At 46.0% G+C, this 21203-nt stretch overlaps 1 protein-coding gene across 1 annotated transcript in view; it reads right to left on the bottom strand.

Moving 5' to 3' along the window:
• STK39 (serine/threonine kinase 39) overlaps positions 1-21203 on the bottom strand; it is a 300980-nt gene that overhangs the window by 71883 nt on the left and 207894 nt on the right. The gene's annotated exons all lie outside the window — the stretch shown is intronic.

Genomic DNA, 21203 nt, shown 5'->3' with positions numbered 1-21203 from the left:
AGAAAATAGTATTGTATCAACTTTCTAAAAAGTGAAACAAACAGACAAGATAGGTGTGGCACTGAAGTTCATGACAGCACTACACATTAAATCATACAACAAAATGCCCAGAGTAAGGTACATATTCCGTGGTTATATTTTTTTAATCTAAACAGAGGGGACCTGAATGTTGTGAAATTACCCACTGAATATATAAAACCCTATTTAAGTAAATATACAATACATAAACTATAACATATACACACAGGGTGGGATAAAAGTAGGTTTACAGTTGTGAGTTCATGAAACACAGAGTTTACTCTTTTATTATTATTTACTAACTAGGGGCCCAGTGCACGAAAGTCGTGCACTGGGTGTGTGGGGGGGGTGTCCCTCAGCCCAGCCTGCCCCCTCTCACATACTGGGAGCCCTCAGGCGTTGACCCCCATCACCCTCCAATCGCAGGATCGGCCCCTTGCCCAGGCCTGACACCTCTGCCAGAGGCGTCAGGCCTGGGCAGGGGACCCTCATTTCCCCCCATCACTGGTTCTGCCCCCAGCCCAGGCCTGATGCCTCTGGCCCAGGTGTCAGGCCTGGGCAGGGGACCCCCAGACCCCTCCGATTGCTGGCTCTGCCCCTGGCCCAGGCCTGATGCCTCTGGCCCAGGTGTCAGGCCTGGGCAGGGACCCCACTCTCCCCCCCATCACCGGCTCCACCTTTGCCCAGGCCTGATGCCTCGGCCAGAGGTGTCAGGCTTGGACAGGGGACCCCCATCTCCCCCCGATCACTGGCTCTGACCCCCGCCCAGGCCTGATGCCTCTAGCCCAGGAATCATGCCTGGGCAGGGGACCCCCATCTCCCTCTGATCGCTTGCTCCACCCCCCCCCCAAGCCTGACGCCTCTGACCCAGGCTTCAGGCCTGGGCAAGGGGACCATCATATCCCCCCACTCCCCAGCTCCGCCCCCCGCCCAGGCCTGATGCCTCAGCCAGAGGAGTTCACCCTCATCACCCTCCGATCGCTGATCACCGGATTGGCCCCTTGCCCAGGCCTGAGGCCTCTGGCAGAGGCGTTAGGCCTGGGCAGGGCACCCCCAGCTCCCCGTGATCTCCCGCTCTGACCCTGCCCAGGCCTAACGTCTCTGGCCGAGGCGTTAAGCCTGGGCAGGGGATCCCCAGATCCCCGCGGTTGCAGGCTCCGCCCCTGCCGAGGTGTCTGGCCCGGGCAGCGGGGACCCGCAGCGGCAGTGGCGCCGCGATCTCCCGCTCTGCCCCTGCCCAAGCCTAATGCCTCGGCCAGAGGCGTTAGGCCTGGGCAGGGGACCCCCAGCTCCCCGCGTTTGCAGGCTCCACCCCTGCCAAGGCGTCTGGCCTGGGCAGCGGGGACCTGCAGCGGCAGCGGCGCCGCGATCTCCCGCTCTGCCCCTGCCCAAGCCTAAGGCCTCTGGCCGAGGCATTAGGCCTGGGCAGGGGACCCCCAGCTCCCTGCGATCTCCCGCTCTGCCCCTGCCCAGGCCTAACGCCTCTGGCAGAGGCATTAAACTGGGCAGGGGACCGCCAGCTCCCCGCCCCAGTTGCAGGCTCCGCCCCTGCCCAGGCCTAACGCCTCTAGCAGAGGCGTCCGGCCAGGGCAGCGGGGACCCGCAGCTGCAGCGGCACCGCGATCGCGGGCTCCGCTTTAGGCCTAGGCAAGGGACCCCTAGCTCCCGGGACTGCCAGCTTCGACCGTGCCCAGCTCCCATCGCTGGCTCCATCCCTACTTCTTGCTATCACTGGCCAGGGCGGCAAAGGCGCCCGATTCTCCAATCATGGCTGGGGGGCAGGGCAAAGGCGGCCACCTTTGTTTGCCCTGCCCCCCGGCTCTTAGCTCCCCCCTGGGTTTCCGATCACTGTCAGTGGCAGGGGGCTTCTTCCTGCTTTCCCTTTTGCCTCCCTGCATTGTGCCTACATATGCAAATTAACCGCCATCTTTGTTGGCGGTTAACTGCCATCTTAGTTGGCAGTTAATTTGCATATCGCCCTGATTAGCCAATGAAAAGGGTAGCGGTCATATGCCAATTACCATGTTTCTCTTTTATTAGTGTAGACTAGAGGCCCAGTGCACGGAATTCATGCACAGGAGGGGGGGGTTCCCTCAGCCCAGCCTGCACCCTCTCCAATCCGGGACCCCTCGGGGGATGTCCAACTGCCGGTTTAGGCACAATCCCTTTCACAATCCTGGACCGCTGGCTCCTAATCGGTCACCTGCCTGCTTGCCTGCTTGCCCCTAACTGACACCCCCCCCACTGGCCTGACTGCCCCTCACTGCCTCTGTGTGCTGGCCTGGTTGCCGCTAACTAACCCCTGCTGCCAGCCAGGTTGCCCCCAACTGCCCCCTCCCTGCTTGCCTGTTGCTCCTAACTGCCCCCCCTTTGCCGGCCTGGTCGCCCCTAAATGCCCCCCACTGCCATCCTGGTCACCCCCAACTGTCCACCCCCACTGGCCTAGTCACCCCTCGCTTGGTCACCTCTTACTGCCCCCTCCTCCCGGCCTGGTTGCTCCCAACTGCCACCCTCTGCTCGCCTGGTCGCCCCTCTTGGCCCCTTCGCTGGCCTGGTCGCCCCATGCAGCCTGCTGTTCAGTCGTTTGGTCGTCCCTCACTAACCCCCCTGCTGGCTTGGTCATCGGCAGCCATCTTTATGAGGGTGTGACAGTCAATTTGCATATCACCTCTTTATTATAGAGGATTACTGTATTATTTTCTACATAAACAACTGTAAAGCTACTTTTTCCCCACCCTATATATATATACTCAATCAAAAAAATTAAGTGACACTGGGGAAATATGAAACAAGTAAATAAATGAGTTTTCCATTTATATTAATTTCAAATAATGATAAGCTGCAGTGAGCAATAAATTAGAATGGTTTTTAAATTTCCTAAGAATGTTATGACTAACTCAACAGATGCTAAATTAAATAAAAACACCTTAAAAAACTGCAGTACAAAATATGAAATAGTAATGTTTGTAAGTACTCAACTACTTGCTCAGCCATCAAGAGTGTAAAACAGAGACAGAAATAGCTTGATTACTAAACATCCCTAAACATTGACCTTCCCGTGCCCTGAATGTGATCAAATCCTGTTTAGCACTCCAGCTGTGGTCCCCTAAAACTCTGGTAACTATCCCCTGGTCTCTATGTACAGTGCTCAAATCATGATGACACCAGCCATCTCTGGGCTGTTTTGGTCCTTATCCTGATCTTGGTTCTTTATGTCCTACCACATCCCATTGAACTAAATGCAAGGAGGCCCAGAAAGACAGCAAAGGCCTCCCTGGTCCAGTACGGACTGAGAGAAAGCCCTTCTCCCAATGCCTAGAGAAGATGGCCCACGTCTAACACCTCTCCACAAGCAGAGAAGTAAAGAGTCAAAAAAGCCAAGGGATGCCCAAGCGCAGGCCACGGACAAGAGCATTGAACAACTTTGCATCTCCTCTCAGCGTCCCCAATTTTAACTTTATCGCTATTCTACTCAGAGACAGAATGGGACTAGGGGACACCAGAAATTCCTATAGCTGTGCTTCTTTTTGATGTTGTTAATCCTCACCCAAGGATATGTTTATCATTGATTTTTAGACAGAATGGAAGGAAGGGAGGGAGGGAAGAGAGAGAGAGAGAGAGAGAGAGAGAGAGAAAGAGAGAGAGAGAGAGAGAGAGAGAGCGAGAGAGAGAGATAAAAGAGACCCATCAATGGTTGCCTCCTGCAGGCACCTGGACTGGGGCCAGGAATTGAACCTGCAACCCAGGTACATGTCCTTGACCAGGAACAGAACCCGCAACCTTTCAGTGCATGACATTTTAACCACTGAACAACACTGGCAGGGCCAGCTGGGCTTCCTTTAGGACCTCCTGAGAAACTGAACACTGTGAAAATTTTGAACTCTCTAAAAGAATAGACACATGACAGACACAGGAAATTGCAGACTACTGTAGATGGCCCGGAGATCATGTGGTACCCTGGGATAAGCAGCCCCACCCTGGAGTGGCATGTGCCATGAGCATCAGTGTGGGCAGTGGGAAGGCCGCTTACATGTTGGATTGTTTACACAGCCTGGGTTTTCTTAATAAACTACTGAAGCCACCACACGTTTACCTAGTGCTTCCACATACATCAGCAGGTCTCATACTTATAGTCTTAGAAGCCCTTTCCATTTTTAAAATGCATTAAAGACCCCTAATGAGCTCTTGTTTGTGTTGATTATATATATCAAGATCTAGTGTACTGGAAATTTAAACTGATAAAATTTAAAATATTTATTACTTTATTTGAAAATGACATTAACTCATCACATGTTAATGTAAAACGTTTTTATGAAAATTGCTTTCCAAAAGAAAAACAAATCAGTGAAAAGAGTGCATTGTTTTCTATTTTGTAAATCTCTGTAACGTCTGGCTTAAGACAGCCGGCTCTTATATTTGCCATATCACGTAGCCAGCCGCTGAGAAATTTCACTGTACAAGTGAGAAAGAATGAGAGTGACAAGAGCGGATAATTTCTTAATATTATCATAAAAATAGTTTTAACCTCATGGGCTCCCTGAAAGGATCTCAAGGACCCTTAGTGGGGTCCTGTGACCCCACTTTTAGAAACACTGATCAAATCTCATTAATCAAATCTCACTTTATCCAACAATCAACCTTTGAGGTACACCAATCAGATATTACTTGTTTTCCAGCTTTTAGGTATGTTCAAGGCGTTTCCAAGTATACAAATTTAATGAGTGGCAGAGTGAAGACCAAGAATTCTATATTGAAAATACCTTGTACATATAGAAATGCTCAATTCCTTTTGCTTTTGAGAAAAAAAAAATATCCCCCAAGACTTTACGTTACCATAAAAAGATCAGCAAGCATTCATTTATCTAATAACCTTGGTTTTGTGTGCTGAATATCAGCAAAGGTTGAATTAGAACCAAAACTACCCAAGAAAAAAGGGTCACAGGAAAGCAAGTGTTTAGAGTGATTTCCTACTGAACTGACAGAAGAATAAAAAGATGAAAAGGAATTTGGTTTGATGCTAATTTATGTCACTGTTCCTTTCTTCTCTGTCCTTTGATCAGTCTTCTCTAAATTATTTTGTTCAGAAGAAAACATTACTTTTGGCCATAAGAAGGCATGTGTAAGAACTGTACTTAGAATACCCTGATTCTTTCAATGTTAATACCACAAAAGTAGTATCCAACACCCACAATCTCTTATCTACATCTTCTCTAGCTCAAGGTATAGAGGTTGCCTAGTCAAGTCATTCTTTTATAACTCTGAACCTAAAATACCCACCTCTGAAAAGATCACAGTGATTGATTGTGAGTAGTCGACTTGCCCCATCAGGATGAAATATAGTTGGAAAAATGCCTAATTGCATCTAACTACTGAAGGTCATCCTTTTATGAAGAATTAATCTTTTCAGACTCATACTTAACACCTTTAATTGAAAGTACTTTTGCTTTAATTGATATGGCACAGGGTACCCTTGATTTCAGGGAAGCTGAAAATAGGTATGATGATTTAAGGCCAGAAACTAAGTCTGTGTAATTATATAGAGGAAACATTAAAAACTTGAGAGTAACAGCTTTAAGACCCAGGCCACTTTTGATAACTTTTATTAAAAACCCTTTTAATCTTAATTTAAATAAAAAGAAAGAAAAACCCCCAAACTCTTAAATTTGGTAAGGCTCAACCCCCCATTTCTCATTGTATGTATATACGGCATCACAAATGCAAATACCTACAGGGCACAGGCAAGAAAAAATTTTTAAATGGGCGCTTACAATTACATGGTTTAAAAAAACAAAAGGAACAGTAGAATACTGTGTACAACTAGCCCTCCAACTCCTGTCACTCAACTATCTGGTTGCCCTCACAGAGGAGATCAACGCTTCACGCAAAGTCTGAACATACCCAGAAAACTCGACATACCCAAAAGGAATGCATCATTTTTCCTTTCAAATTAACTTCTCTCTCTCTGCTCCTTTTGGCAGTAAATAGTGGTAACATCCATCTAGCATGACCTATGGTTATACCCCCTTAAGATTTCTCAAATCATCTATTTCTCTGAAACTCACTACTGACCAAGGACTGGTCACTATTATCTGCCAAAGAGAGAATAAGTGACTTAGTGAACAGAGGATATTTTATCCACAATCACGGCCCCACCCACGCACACACGGAGAAGTTAGAAATGTATAGCAAAAGGATAAGGGGCCTATTGAGGGACCTGCTATTCAGGGTAATCTGTTTTCTTTATTTTTGTTTTTTTGTTGTTAATCTTCACCTAAGGATATTTTTTCCATTGATTTTTAGAGAGAGTAGAAGGAAGGGAGGGGGAGAAAGAGAAAAACATGGATGTGAGGGACACATAGATTTGTTGCCTCCCACATGTACTCTGACCAGGGCCAGGGATCAAACCTGCAACCCAGGTACATGCCCTTGACCGGGAATGGAACCTGCCACTCCTCAGTGAGCCCTACCTTCCAGAGCATCAGGGTAATCTTTGACAGAAGAATGTGTTGTAGCCCAGGAAGAAAACTGTTGGACTTAAATAAGATGTGAAAAACGATGCCAGTAGAATGAGCTGAAAGATGCCTATCACATAAGGCCAGAAACAGGAACAGAAAAAAGCAGATCCCATGGCCAGGCCGGTGGTTGCTATGACACAGTCTCTATGCTCCCCTCTGGGCTTTCCTAGAGCCTGAATCTTGAAGTCAGGTAACCAGGCTGCCTTAAAACTGGAGACTCGCCTGGAGACCAGTCGGCTGGGCTCAGCCGCAATTCAGCCACTCACCCCTAATCTTCACTGTCCTCTGCAATGCTTCCCTCATGAGTAAGATGAGCTGTGTGAACACTGTGTGGATCCCTTCGCACTGCTGTTTGGCATGACGGTGCCTTATATTTTGAGGCACACAGAAGTAGGGGGGAAGTCCTGGCTCTAGTCCTTAAAAGAGTTTACCATCTACCCAGAGAATGACAGCCGACATAGGTAAAACTACAAGGAAAACCTCAAGTTAAATAAGCTCTTACAATAGTAGTCAAGAAGGAAATACCAGACTAATTCAGACAAAGGGGCATTTCCTCCCTCACTTCATTCACCCTTAACATTCCTGTCAAGTCAATCTCCTTGGAGGTCGTAAAGGTCCAGTCACGGAATCATAAAACTTCACACCTGGAAGGGGGCCTAGAAGTCACCTAAGCCATTTGCCTCATTCTGCAGGGGAAAAACTGAAGCCAGAGAGATTGATCGGCCTGCTCAGGATTACACAGCCGGTCAGTTCAGGCCACACTTCATAAAAACCTATTGATCACCTACCAGGCGTTAGGCCTATCCCAGGAGCCATTAATGGCAGAACTGGCACCCAAAAGTGGAATGAAGATTTCCGGATGACTGCTTTCTATTCTCCATTGGTGGTTCCCAAAGTGCAGGCAGAAAGAATCCCCAACCCCAATGATACCCCTGCCCCTGGTTGAGAAGTACATGCAGTGAGAGATGTCACAGAGGAGAGGTTTCACCTATAACTGAGGTGGTGGCAGAAACAGCGGTTGAGAGCCACTGCTGCGCCCACCGGCGCCATGCTCCAAAGCCCTGTCTGAAATGGAAGCTCCCCTAGACATATGTATATATCTCCACACACCATGAACCATATGCCCCAAGAGCGTATAAACACTGAACCATATACCTACCCCCCCACCCCCAATCCTTGGCCTTGCATTTCACTTGCCTCAAAAGAGCCTTTGGGACCAGGGAGCCTCCTAAAAAGTGAAAGTGACAATTCCTTTCAGCCTTGTATTTCCAGACGCCCAGAAATATGCCTATGACCTAGGAATTAACAGTTGGTAGCATCCAGAATTCTCATCTATAATGAGCCATGCAGCATCACACAGTCATATAGATCAGGAAGTCCTCCTCCTGTCCCCTTTAAGAACAGAAAAAAAAGGGGGGGATAACATACATATGTACATGTGTGCACCCACATGCAATGTTTTCTTCAAATAAGGTATTTTGACATATCTTAAGGAATCTGATCTTCCACACTGGTTGGTTGTCTGCAGGTTTTTCTAGAGCTAAAACCTCAGGCTAAGGACCGGATGCATCCCACTGGCGATGGGGCAGCCAGAGGGACCCTTTTAGATTAGTAACCTGCAGGGAGCAGGCTGGCTGCATCTGGTTCACACAGCTGACGCCTAAATGAGAGGTGCGCGGGCAGAGCCCTGCACAGAGAAATTGACACTCTGTACAATGTTGTGTCACCAATGAACACATCACATGCAAAAATATTATCGTAAATAACTGCCTTTACTGTCTACAAAGAATACTTTCCATCAGGAAATAATCCAAACTAAGTTAAGAATTTTTTTACTTTAACAGAAACCTCTTGTAAATCCCCATGCCTGCAAGGTTCAGGGCATGGCTGTTCCCTCGCCCTCTCTCTATCCCCTCTCCAGCCTAAACAAACAGATTTCTTTTTTTCTCACCAGTACATACTTTGGAAAATCATGAAAAACATTTCAGCCTACAGGAAAGTGGAAAGAGTAATAAAACAAATACACATGACCTATCATCCAGAACTTTTAAAATGGCAACATTTCGTCATATTTACTTCAGAGCTTAGTACATAAAATTTTAATACTGTTTTACCTACACAATATAAAATTGAATGTGCTGCATCCCAGCTGTGGTCATTCATGAGTGAACAGATTACTGGGTACGGGCTCTGCTTCCTGTCAAGATTACAGAACTCTATTTTCATCGGCAGCAGCCCTTTTCAGATTTAAAATGTCCTGTGAATATATTTATTGAACTGATTTTTTAGCTGGAGGGTGAAAGGGAAATGGAACAGCCACATAAAAACTATAATCATATGTACAGCTGGTAGGAGCAGAAACATTACACCTAGTCAGAGTTCTCATCTTTTAGCAGAGGAAAACTGTTAAGTGCACTTATTCGTTAGGGGTTTTGTGTATGTCTCTGGATGGAAACCCACTGACATAAATATAGAAGCAGCCTTCGTTAGCATCATTTGTACTTGAAAGTTTGGAGCATGTTAGGGCTTACTGCAGAAAACCCAGACTCGTTAATGTTTCCATGATGGATACCTCTCCTCAACGCACCAGGCTCCCATGTCAACATGCCAAGTCCATTATACTAAAAATGTAAAGGCAGCTCTGACCCATGGATTCCATAAGTATCCGCTTGGGCTCTAGACATCATGTCACGGCAGGTATATTTATTTATTTATTTGTTTTTAATCCTCACCCAAGGATATTTTTTCCATTGCTTCTCAGAGAGAGTGGAAGAAGGGAGAGAAAGACAGAAATATTGACGTGAAAGAGACACATCAATTGGTCACGCGCCCCAAACAGGACTAGGGATATAGCCTGCAACCCAGGCATGTTCCCTTGAGTGGGAATCAAACCTGTGACACTTCAGTCCCTGGGTTGATGCTCTAACTACTGAGCTAATTGGCTAGAGCCTGGCAGATATATTTCTACAGATCAATACAGTATACGGAGAGGTGTTTGGTCCAGAATGAGTAAATTTTCAAGGTAATGGAAGTTGGCTTCTCTAAGGTACAAATCGTTACAAACTCAAATTATTATGGGCAATTATCCCTTCTTTGACAACAGTTTATTTGGTTTAATTCTTGCAAAAAGGATGGTAAGTAGTTTCAAAATTAAACCAAATATACAATTAAGCATTTGATTGTTAAAGACAGCAGAATGGTGAAAGAGACACTATACATACTGGATACGGCATTATGCCCACGGAGCACTGCATGCAGCTTTGCTCACAGCTCAGGAAAAAAGTGGGGAGGGATATTGCATGACACAGTCCTTACTCTATCAAAAAAGAAAACATGTGAGACAAAGTTTTCCCCTTAGCATTAATACCAAGGAGAAACTTTTGATGGAAGCCACTTTATAAGAGACACTGAGTAATGTCTTCAACTCTGTGTTGTAAAAAACAAACTTTTCTTTCATATAAATGCCTTCAACTAGGTGGCACAAAAGATGGGAATGTTTTCTCCCATGTGCTGAAGGCACAATATTAAATCTTACCTGAGTAATAGCATTTCTGCTGAGAGTGGAAATAATATAGCTGAGGTACATTGTTTCCTGGTGATTTGCCTCAATAAGGGAAGCTCCAAGAACCTGAAGAAATGAATGGCCTATATAGACTGCTTCCTGATGCCCCAAAAGTATCTTTGTCAAGTTCTGCAACGGGCGATTCTATGACTGCACACTGACAAGTATTCGAAGGCGCCTGACAAGTCTGTGTGTTGATTAAACACAGATCTTTCACCTTCGCTAAAACATGCACGAGAAGCAGGGGTCACATTCTTCTGTGAACATGTAGGAGGCTGACTTACCTCCTCCCCTGGAGGGATGGTTAACTGCTAAGGGAGGTGGGCTGCAGGGTATCAGAACTTCAATAGCAAGCTCTATGTCTGGCCAAGAACTTGCATGCATGCTCAGCTGAACACCAAACGTGGTTGCTTCGGAACAGAGAAAGGGTAACATTTTGCTTAAAAGTTTTAAAGAATGTGTGCTACTAATCAAGAGGGTTAAAACCATAAAAGAGCCCTGACCAGTTTGGCTCAATGGCTAGAGGGTCGGCCTGTGGACTAAAGAGTCCCAGGTTCGATTCCGGTCAAGGGCATGCACCTTGCTTACGGGCACATCCCCAGTAGGGGGTGTGCAGGAGGCAGCTGATCCATGTTTCTCTCTCATGGATGTTTCTAACTCTCTATCCCTTTCCCTTCCTCTCTGTAAAAAATCAATAAAATATATTTTTTAAAAAACCATAAAAGAACATTAGGATAAGCTGCACTACTATGAAGTGAACAGACAACTATAAAATTCTTTAAACTTAAGCCAGGTCATCACAAAAGTAGCAGAAACCATGTTCTATTTTAACTTTCTTTTTCTTGTAATTTTCCTACTAATTTATATGTATAGTCATATCCAGGGACGGCTATATTAAACATCAGCATATTTCAAGGGAAACTGATAAGTTTCAACTAGGTTTAAAATACCCACCCAACAAAAGAGGAAAGTATGAAGGACAAATGAATAATCAGTGTCCTCTAGGTTAGAAATGTAAGCAGAATCCACCAGGCTTTCCCACAGGTAGTGTCTTAAGACAATGAAATTAGTGATAGATGAGAATGAGCAAGTGTTTTCCATCCGGATCCATTACACAGAAATGGCCTATAAGTAAGTGTGTCCAGTCTAGTGTGGATGACCCTTTGACAAAGACATCACCAAACCTCTCGCTGGATTTCCCTGAAATTACTTCAGCAAAATAATTTTTACTTGGCATCTGACAGGTTGGCGATGGGCATCAGGAGGGAATAATGTCTGTTAGAGCACATCAGCCACACTTGTCAGGAGGCTCGATTAGGGCAGGACTTTCATTCTGAATAATGTGTAAAAAAAAAAAAAAAGAAAGAAAAAAGAAATCCAACACTTTCTCAAGGCAAACAAACAAAAACAAACAATAACAAAACCCCATCCACTCGCTTCAGGTTGTGTGCTTCTCTGACAGTGACGGACACTGAGTCCAGGGCTGAAGAAGCGCGAGGAGCAGGCGGGGACCCGACAGCAGAGTGTGGGAAGCTTCCTTCGGGTTAACAGACCCCAGAAAGGCCAGAGGGTGGGAAGGAGTCCGCTATTTGCATGACGTGATTTAAAGTGAAGGTTAATATCTGAAGTGTCTCCAGGTATTTCGACATTTTCTTTTTAGATCTGAAGATTGCCCCAGGGAGAGAAGGGAAACAGGAGCTTGGGCTCATCTGCTCCTCAGGGATGCCCCTTCAAAGGCCCCACTGCTGCTCTCGACACACAGCTCTTCTCACTACTGCTGGTGGCCCTTCAGCCACAACCACCGTGCGATGCCATCTTCCTCTCATCTGATCCTGGCCAATGTTTAAAAGTTGGCGTTTATACCTTTAGTTAACATTAAATTCTTGGTCTTTGGAGCACTAATCTATGGCACTCATTATTACAATGTTTCAGGGGGGAAAAAACACTATCCCCCCCCCTTCAATAGTCCCAGATAAAGTAAATAAAATGGCATTGGTCACCTGGCATAGAAGTCAACCCATCCTAACTGGAAAATGCCAAGTACCCGTAAGTTGTCAAAACAGGAAAGACCCCCGGCTTAATCCTGAAGCTAACTCTGCAACGGTACAGCTCCACTCCACCATGAATGGCATAGCTGAGGACAGACCCAAAAGAGACTCATGTAATATGTCCTCATTCTAGTGCTCAAAACAATTGTTTGCCTGTGTTCAAATATGTGCTGTTGTCAAATAATGAAATTGATATTCATGTGAGAGTCTTAGAATCCATATTTTATAGCCTCATATTTTGATGATTTTTAAAAATATATTTTTATTGAGTTCAGAGAGGAAGGGTGAGAGGGTGAGAGAGAGAGAGAGAGAGAGAGAGAGAGAGAGAGAGAGAGAGAAACATCAGTGATGAGAGAGAATCATCAATAGGCTGCCTTGCACTGAGGATCAAGCCCGCAATCCAGGCACCTGCCCTGACCGGCATCGAAACCTGACCTCCTGGGTCATAGGTCGACGCTCAACCACTGAGCCATGCTGGCTGGGTAAAAACATGCTTTTTTATTAGATCCACTCAGCCTGTCATAGCTTGGTTTCTGAAGACAACATTCTTGAATTTAAATGCCAACTGTAACATTGACTTGTAACATTAACTGGCTATGAGACCCTCTGGCAATTCACTTAACTTTCCAAGTCTTAGTATCTGTAACATAAGGCAGTGACAACAACTACTTCATATGTAGCTAAAAGGATTAGGTGTGAGAAGGCATGGAGAGTGACAGACATACAGCAAGCACTCAGTCAGTACTGATTAAATAGTAACAACCCTAAGAATAAATATAATCTTCAGCCATTGAGTTCTCCATGTCTGATATTGGGCCCTGCCCTGAGATCCATTCTTTCTCATCCCTTCACCTCACCTGAGCAGGAAGGTAGGTGTCCAGACCTCCACTGAATCCTACAGTAGCTTCTCACCATAAACCCCAACATCTATAGCAAGACTTCAAAGGGTACAGGTCTCTATATCCCCCTAAGAATCCCAAATAATAAAAGGGTAATGCAAATTGACTTTAATGGCAGAACGACTGCTGGACCAGTCACTATGAGGCGCACTGACCACCTCTTGGTCCCTTTCCCTGGCTGGCAGGCTCCGATCACCTGATGGCCACCTGTGGTGGGGGCGGGGCCGGCGATCGGGCAGGAACAGCCAACCTCGTGGTCCCTTCCCCTGGCTGTCAGGTACCAATCACCCGATGGCAAACTGGGAACTGGGGGTGGGTGGTGGCATGGGGCGGAGCTGGCTGCGGGCAGCTGGGGAAGATGGCCCTGATCGCGGGCCAGGCCTAGGGACTGTACCCAACACATGAATTTCGTGCACTGGGCCTCTAGAGCTTGAATAAATGTGGCCTGGTCATTTGGAGTTGGAGAATGGCACTTTCCAGCTGAGGGTTGAAAAAAACAGAGCCAGATAACTGGAGCTGCTCTGGAATCCTTGGTAATCCTCAGAGGGTGCAGTAGACACCCGAGGACCCGAGAATTCTCCTGGTAATGAGAATGAATTATTCTCTACTTTGTTTGGTCAAATCAAAGATCACAGTATATGAGGAGGTAGAGAAGTATAGCAGTTAAGATGGAAATATGCCTAAAGTATGCAAACCTTCTGCCAGATGAGGAGAATTCCTTAAGAAAAGGGACACAAGGAAAGCATCCATTTCTGGCAACTCTCTTCCTTTGCACCAGAAGGCAGCGCAGGGCACATGCCAGTCATACTATATGCTCTCCACCATCCAGGGCCTCTTGGGACCCGGGCAGGCCTGAAGGAACAGTGCCCCAAGCTCAGAGTGCTTTTTAATTGTGGCTCCCATCATCACTGCTATTAGGGCCCTGTCACTCAGAAATGCTCTCGGCTGTCAGTGAGGCATGGAGTGCTGTGAAGATAACATTTCCATGTTTTGTATTCTGAACATTAAAAACCAGTTTGGCTCACCAAATGAGCAGCGGGTGTCACGCTAATTATGTAACTTTTCAGAGCACTAATAGGATCTCCCACTGGGCCAAGTGGGAGGGAAAAAGCATGGCACTCATTTTTAGCGGTGCCTTAGCATACTGACCTCCTTCGGCCTGTTGATGGGCCATTAATAAAACATTTTAAAATGACCTGAAAAAGCTTTTTGTGAACTAGAGCCTGGATCTGGCTGCCAAACAGCTGTGTGCTTGAAAGACTTGGAAGTGGTAACCTAGTTGGCTGTTGATGATACAAGCCTGTTCTGGGAACCTCCTATATCCAGAATGCTGTTCACACTTTTGATTCGTTACAGATGAAAAAAGATTTCCACTCTTGAGGAGTTTTCAAAGCCAGAAATAAGGATGCCTCTGATGATACCCTTGTTTTACTCGGGACACGTTAGGATGTGATTTAATTTCACTTCCATACCTGATGTGGGATCACCAACATGCTTTCTTACAAGCTCCTTTCAATCTATCCTATATAATAAAGAGCTAATATTCTAATTAGATCAAACACCAGAACGATGACCTTCCAGAAAAAGCCAGGACAATGAGGGCCAAGGCAGCTGGGGCTGCGAGGGCTGAGCCCCTTGCACAGATTTCATGCACCGGGCCTCTAGTCTACACTAATAAAAGGGAAAGATGAAAATTGGTGTCACTCTGCTACCCTTCCCATTGGCTAATCAGGGTGATATGCAAATTAACTGCCAGCCAAGATGGCGGCTGGCAGCCAGGCAGCTTGAAGCGAACATGAGGCTTGCTTGATTCAGTGACGGAGGAAGCCAACGTTCCCCGCCTGCCGCTGCCTGCCTCTGAGCTTGCAGTTTGAAACATTGTTACAAATATAGAAGCTAAACAAAACCCCAGAAAACTGCTGTAAGCCAGCCGGGATCTCAGAGTTGGAGTTGAAACAGTGTTTCGATTATAGAACCCAAACAAACCAGATACCTGCTTTCAGCAGCCGAGGCCTAAGAGCTGGAGCCAAGCCTCAGAGCTAAAGCTGGCCCAGAATAAAAAAAGAAAAAGAAAAAAAGTAGCGGTTGGGAGCTTCAGTCACCCACCAGCCTGAAAACAGCCCTCAGCCCCTCACCCAGACTGGCCAGGAACCCCAGTGGGGACCCCCACCCTGAAGGGGGTGTGACCAGCTGCAAACAGCCATCATCCCCTCACCCAGGCTGGCCAGGCACCCCAGTGGGGACCCCCACCCTGATCCAGGACACCCATCAGGGCAAACCAGCCGGCCCCCACCCATGCACCAGGCCTCTATCCTATATAGTAAAAGGGTAATATGCCTCCCAGCACCAGGATCAGTGGAGCCGCGAGGCCTTCCTGCACCGGGATCAGCATGACAGGGGGCAGCGCCCAAACCCCCTGATCGCCCTGCGGCTCTGTGAGTGACAGGGGGCAGGGCCACAACCTCCCTATCCGCTCTGCTCTGTTCGTGACAGGGGAAGGCACCCCAACCCCCTGATCAGCCCTGCTCTGTGCCTGATAGCGGGGAGCTGCCCAACCCCTTGATCACCCTGCGGCTCTGTGTGACAGGGTGTGGCGCCCCAACCCCCTGATCAGCCCTGATCTGTGTGTGACAGGGTGCGGCACCCAAACCCCGTCCCCCCCAGGCCCTGCTCTGTGTGTGACGGGGTAGAGTCATAACCTCCCCATCAGCCCTGCCCTGAGTGTGAGAGTGGCGGCGCCCCAACCCCCTGATCGGCCCTGCTCTGTGGGTGATAGAGGGTGTTGTCCCAACCGCCCCCCACAGGCCCTGCTCTGTGAGTGACAGGGGGCGGTGCCCCAACTCCCCAATCGGCCCTACTCTGTGAGTGACAGGGGGGAGCTCCCCAACCCCCTGATCGACCCTGCTCTGTGCGTGACAGGGTACAGAGCCCCAACCCCCCTGATGGGCCCTGCTCTGTGAGTGAAAGGGTGCAGCGCCCCAACCCCCTGATTGGCCCTGCTCTGTGCGTGACAGGGGGTGGCGCCGCAACCTCCCCATTGACCCTGCCTTGAGTGTGACAGGGGGTGGTGCCCTAACCCCCCAATCAGCCCTACCCTGAGCGTGACTGAGGGTGGCACCGCAACCTCCCTATACGCCCTGCTCTGTGCATGACAGGGGGTGGTGCCCCAACTCCCCAATCAGCCCTGCTCTGTGCATGACAGGGGGTGGTGCCCCAACTCCCCAATCAGCCCTGCTCTGAGCCTGACCAGGGTCTGCACCTAGGGATTGGGCCTGCCCTCTGCCACCCGGGAGCAGGCCTAAGCCAGCAGGTCGTTATCTCCTGAGGCATCCCAGACTGCGAGAGGGCACAGGCCTGGCTGAGGGACCTCCCCTCCCCCCCGAGTGCACAAATTTTTGTGCACCGGGCCTCTAGTATATATATAAAAGCCTAAGACACTGAAGGACTGGTTGACCAGTTGCTATGATGTGCACTGACCACCAGGGGCAGACACTCAATGCAGGAGCTGCCCCCTAGTGGTCAGTATGCTCCAATAGCCAACCTCCCGCAGCTGGACAATCTCCTGGATGCACCCCTCCATCCCATCAGCCCTGATCGCTGGCCAAGTCAAGGGACCCCACCTGTGCATGAATTCGTGCACTAGGCCTCTAGTTTTGGAATAATAATTTAAAACAAAAATATTACCACTCTTACAAGTCTAAATTATCCTAATGGGTGGTTCTTAAAAGAAAATCAGAGAAGAGTTTGACCTTTTACTTTGCCTTTCCTTCCTTCTGACAAAAAATAACATAAATAGAAATATGCATCAAATATAATTCTTTAAACTTCAAAGAAAATACATCATATGCCATTTAGTTGAGTAAATGTGATCAAATCTGGGAACTAAAGGAGAAGTTACTGATGGTGAGTTAAAAATGAGGTAAGCAGAGCAACTCATTCAGTTTAGCTACGCAGGGGACACGCAGGCAAGGTGCAAACCTGGGGAGGTGAAACAATGCACCGTCTGTGCTCAGTGAGCTTACGTCCAATCCCAGAATTCACGCCTGGAAAGAAACGCCACAGACTGAGGTGCATTAGAGAGTTTAGTGTGCTGTCCCTTAGGAGAACTCTCATACAGACGCTGGGACTATGAAAGCTTCTTTCTTTCAAATGTCTACCCTATCACACCCTGCTACTCTCCATCCCCACCACCCTCTCCTTAAACACACGTACTTAAAGGGTAATGGCACTGCTTATGCTATGAAGTTAGAGGCAACAGAGACAAAGTCATTCCCAGATTCCACATTTCCTAAAATGAACTCATAAGTATATGCTGAGCATAAAGAAAATTCAAGTCTATCAAACTACAAACAAAATGCCTGAGGAATTTCATTGTCACTTTGTAGGTTTCTTACATTAGGACAGATGAGAACAGGTTTACCGAGGAAAAATGCACAACTCAGAGTGTTTTCTGTGGGATTAGCCCATGTCCATGTGGCAGTGCTGCGAGGCTACACAGGGAAAGGGCTTAGTGCCCTCACTGAAAGATGATGAGGCTGGTACAGAAGGCTCACAGAGTGGGCTCCACCCTTACCTGTTCTAGTGACTGTTCATCACTAGAAGTTATACTACAGAACTCCAGCAGAGTCAGAAACATATAACCATGTGCTTTCAGGGCAAAACAGGTGTCAAATCATTGACTTCTTCCAGCATCAGGCAAGCCTGACTCTGGCCCTCGAACTGAGAAAACAGTATTAGCCCAATAGCTCTGCCTAGCTCTCTCTAAAAATGGGCTTAACTGTTCTTATTGGAACAAAAAAAATATGTTGATTCAGAAAAATTATACAACAGGTTCATGAGCAGAGATTTTAAGGGGAGAAGGTGACATATCTCAGAAGAGCAATATCCCCTGGATACTCATAAGTCAAGGGTTTCCCTCAGAGGCATTGCTTCTGCTTTTTACCAGCCAGTTAGGACACCTAGCAACACTCAGGATTCCTATTGGCCACATTAGAGAAGGGCGGAGGCAAGAGCATGTGCAAGTCTTTTTAGGGAAAAGTTAGGGAAGGAGAAGAAACAAAGAAATGGCTATGAAGAGGCTGCTCCTCAGTGTCTCATTATTAAAGGGATCATTTGAGAACACTCACAAGAGAAAATAATGCTCACCGAGCTTCAGCAGGTAATTGCTAAGAACAGTAAGTTCCGAATAACCAAATTTCTTTCTTTGCTATCATCACAATCAACTTTCAATTCCAGAGGAAAGCCTTAGGCTTGCTTTGTTAAAACTAATACACATTTTTTGAACATGGTGTGAATTCTTTGAGAGTAATAATAGAAATACCAATTTCCATATACAAGGAATAAGTTATTTTACTGGGCATGGAAACCCTGTAATGATTTTAGAGTCTTGTCATGCCCCCTCTGACTCTGTCCACATGGGGATTTTGAGATTTGGCTCAGCAGAAATGCAAACTGAAAAATCTAATCACTGCTTTTTAATCTAGCCAATTAAATTAGCAAAGATTATAAAATGATAATAGGAAATGTGAAATCTCACAAGGATACAGTCTATCAGACCTTCTTCGTTCGCTGCTATCAAGAGTATAAATTGATATTATCTTTTGGGAGGGCTAGTTAGCAATATGTTTCCAGAATTTTAAAAGAGTTCTATCCCTTGATATATCAATTCTACATCTCTGAATCCAACATTAAAAAATGAATTAAACATTTACCTTTTTTTGAATAAGAGCAATCTTTAGAGCATTTCTTTTGTAGCAAAAATCTGAAACCAAATTAAACCTCCCATGATAGAAAGTTAAATAAATTTCAGTGGAAAAACCACATGATTCAATATTACATAGTTATTAAAATGTTATTTATAAAGAACTTTTAATGACATATGGCATGATAAATGGTGATAATGTATACTAAGTGTAAAAAGCAAGTGTAATATAATTAGAATAATAAAAAAAAAAGCTGAGTAAAAGAAACAGAAGAATACACCAAAATGTTCATCGTGGTTATCCCTGAATGGTGGTTAGATGGGTAATTTTCTTTTTTGTAAGTGTCTGAATTTTTCAAATTTCCTGTAATGAACACCTATTACTTTTATAATGCAGAGGAATAAAAGGTTTCTTTATAATAAGATTTGAAAGAGAAGCTGTGCTATAATTCATGATCATTTTGGGTAAATCAGGAGAAATCAAAGTATCAACACTAATAAAAGAGAAAAATGGTAATTGGCGTACGAGCTACCCTTTACATTGGCTAATCAGGGCTATATGCAAATTAACTGCCAACTAAGATTGGCAGTTAACTGCCAACAAGATGGCGGTTAATTTGCATATGTAGGCATAATGCAGGGAGGCGAAAGGGAAAGCAGGAAGAAGCCCCCTGCCACTGACAGTGATTGGAAACCCAGGGGGGAGCTAAGAGCTGGGGGGCAGGGCAAAGGCCTTTGCCCTGCCCCCCAGCCATGATCGGAGAATCAGGTGCCTTTTCTGCCCTGGCCAGTGATAGCAGGAAGTAGGGGTGGAGACAGCGATGGGAGCTGGGCACGGTCGAAGCTGGCAGTCCCAGGAGCTAGGGGTCCCTCGCCTGGGCCTAAAGCTAAGTCCACGATCGTGGGGCCGCTGCAGCTGCGGGTCCCCGCTGCCCGGGCCGGACGCCTCAGCCAGAGGTGTCAGGCCTGGGCAAGGGGCCGATCCTGCGATTGGAGGGTGATGGGGGTCAACGCCTGAGGGCTCCCAGTATGTGAGAGGGGGCAGGCTGGGCTGAGGGACACTCCCCTCCACACACACCCAGTGCACGAATTTCGTGCACCGGGCCCCTAGCAGTGTATATATAAAGATTTGGTAATGAATATTCATACCAGCATTAATCATAATAGTCCCAAACTGAAATAAAAATGTCTACCCACAGGTGAATAAAGCAACAAAATGGGGTAAATCCATATAACACAGTGATTATCAACCTTTTTCATCCCATGGCACACATAAACTAATTATTAAAATTCTGCAACACACCATAAAATATATTTTTTGCCGATCTGACAAAAATAATAGGTGTGATTTTGATTCATTCACATCAGACAGCTGTTGTCGTGTTGGCTACTGTCAATTTTATTTGACAATATAAGAGAAAAGAGGTCAGTGCCCTGCCTAAACAGTCAGGTACTGCATGTTTTAAGAATTCATGTGCACACAGTTGAAAGTTGCTGATATAATGAAATAATACTCAGCAATAAAAAGGAAGGAGTTCTTCACACATGCAACAACATGGATGAATCTCAAAATAATTAGGCTTAGTGAAAAGAGCTCTCTTTTAGCACATGGAAACTTAAGCTGCACATGCCCCCTTAAATTTATGCATTATGCAAATTGAGGATATAATACATCTTCCAATATAGCCTAACATATCAATTCTATTTTCAAAGGGCTCCTTCCAATTTCTTTCATGAATACATCTAAATAATACTTGGTTTTTGAATTACTTGGTATTATGCTTATTTAACATAGCATATCGGTAAAAATATGATTCATTTATTTTTTAGCAAGTGTTTACTAAGCTCTGTTTAGGCAGAAACTGTTCACATAGCTGTGAACAAAACAGACCTGGATCTAACAAGTAAAATACTAGCATGCTAAACCCAATATTATTGTTTGTGATGATAAACATTTGCTACCACGACAATGAAAAATACCTAATCTTTCCAACTCTTGAAGCCAAACTCTTGCAGATGTATTTAGAATGCAGCACTTAATGTAATCAAAGTTCTAAGGGATATACCTCGGGCTTATGGAAGAGGAAGCCATTGATCACATCTACTTGCAAAGTGATCTGCCCATACTAAAAGCACATCTCCTTTACTGTGTGGTTTAGAATATTGGGGTATAAATTGAATAGTTGGGAAAAGGTATCAGAGGCTCATTTTTTTTTAATTTGGATGATCTATCCCCACTGTTGCTTCTCTGCAGCACATCTGCAAATGAAGGCTCCTCTGGATGACAGACAAGTCAGCCTCCTGAATGCTCCTATGAGAACCGCAGCATTGCTATTGCTCATGTAACAGCTACACATAAGAATTCCCTTCCATCAGCACACGGCAAAAGGGCTTTTTTTAATTGTCAAACCTCTTACCCTGGACTAACCTCTCCCTTCCAAAAGCATTTCCTTAACTTCT

The sequence above is a fragment of the Myotis daubentonii genome, chromosome 7 (assembly GCF_963259705.1).
Source record: "Myotis daubentonii chromosome 7, mMyoDau2.1, whole genome shotgun sequence".
In the NCBI taxonomy this organism is placed as follows: domain Eukaryota; kingdom Metazoa; phylum Chordata; class Mammalia; order Chiroptera; family Vespertilionidae; genus Myotis; species Myotis daubentonii.
Note: the sequence above shows the minus strand (reverse complement) of the source record. Positions and strands in the feature narration are given on the sequence as shown.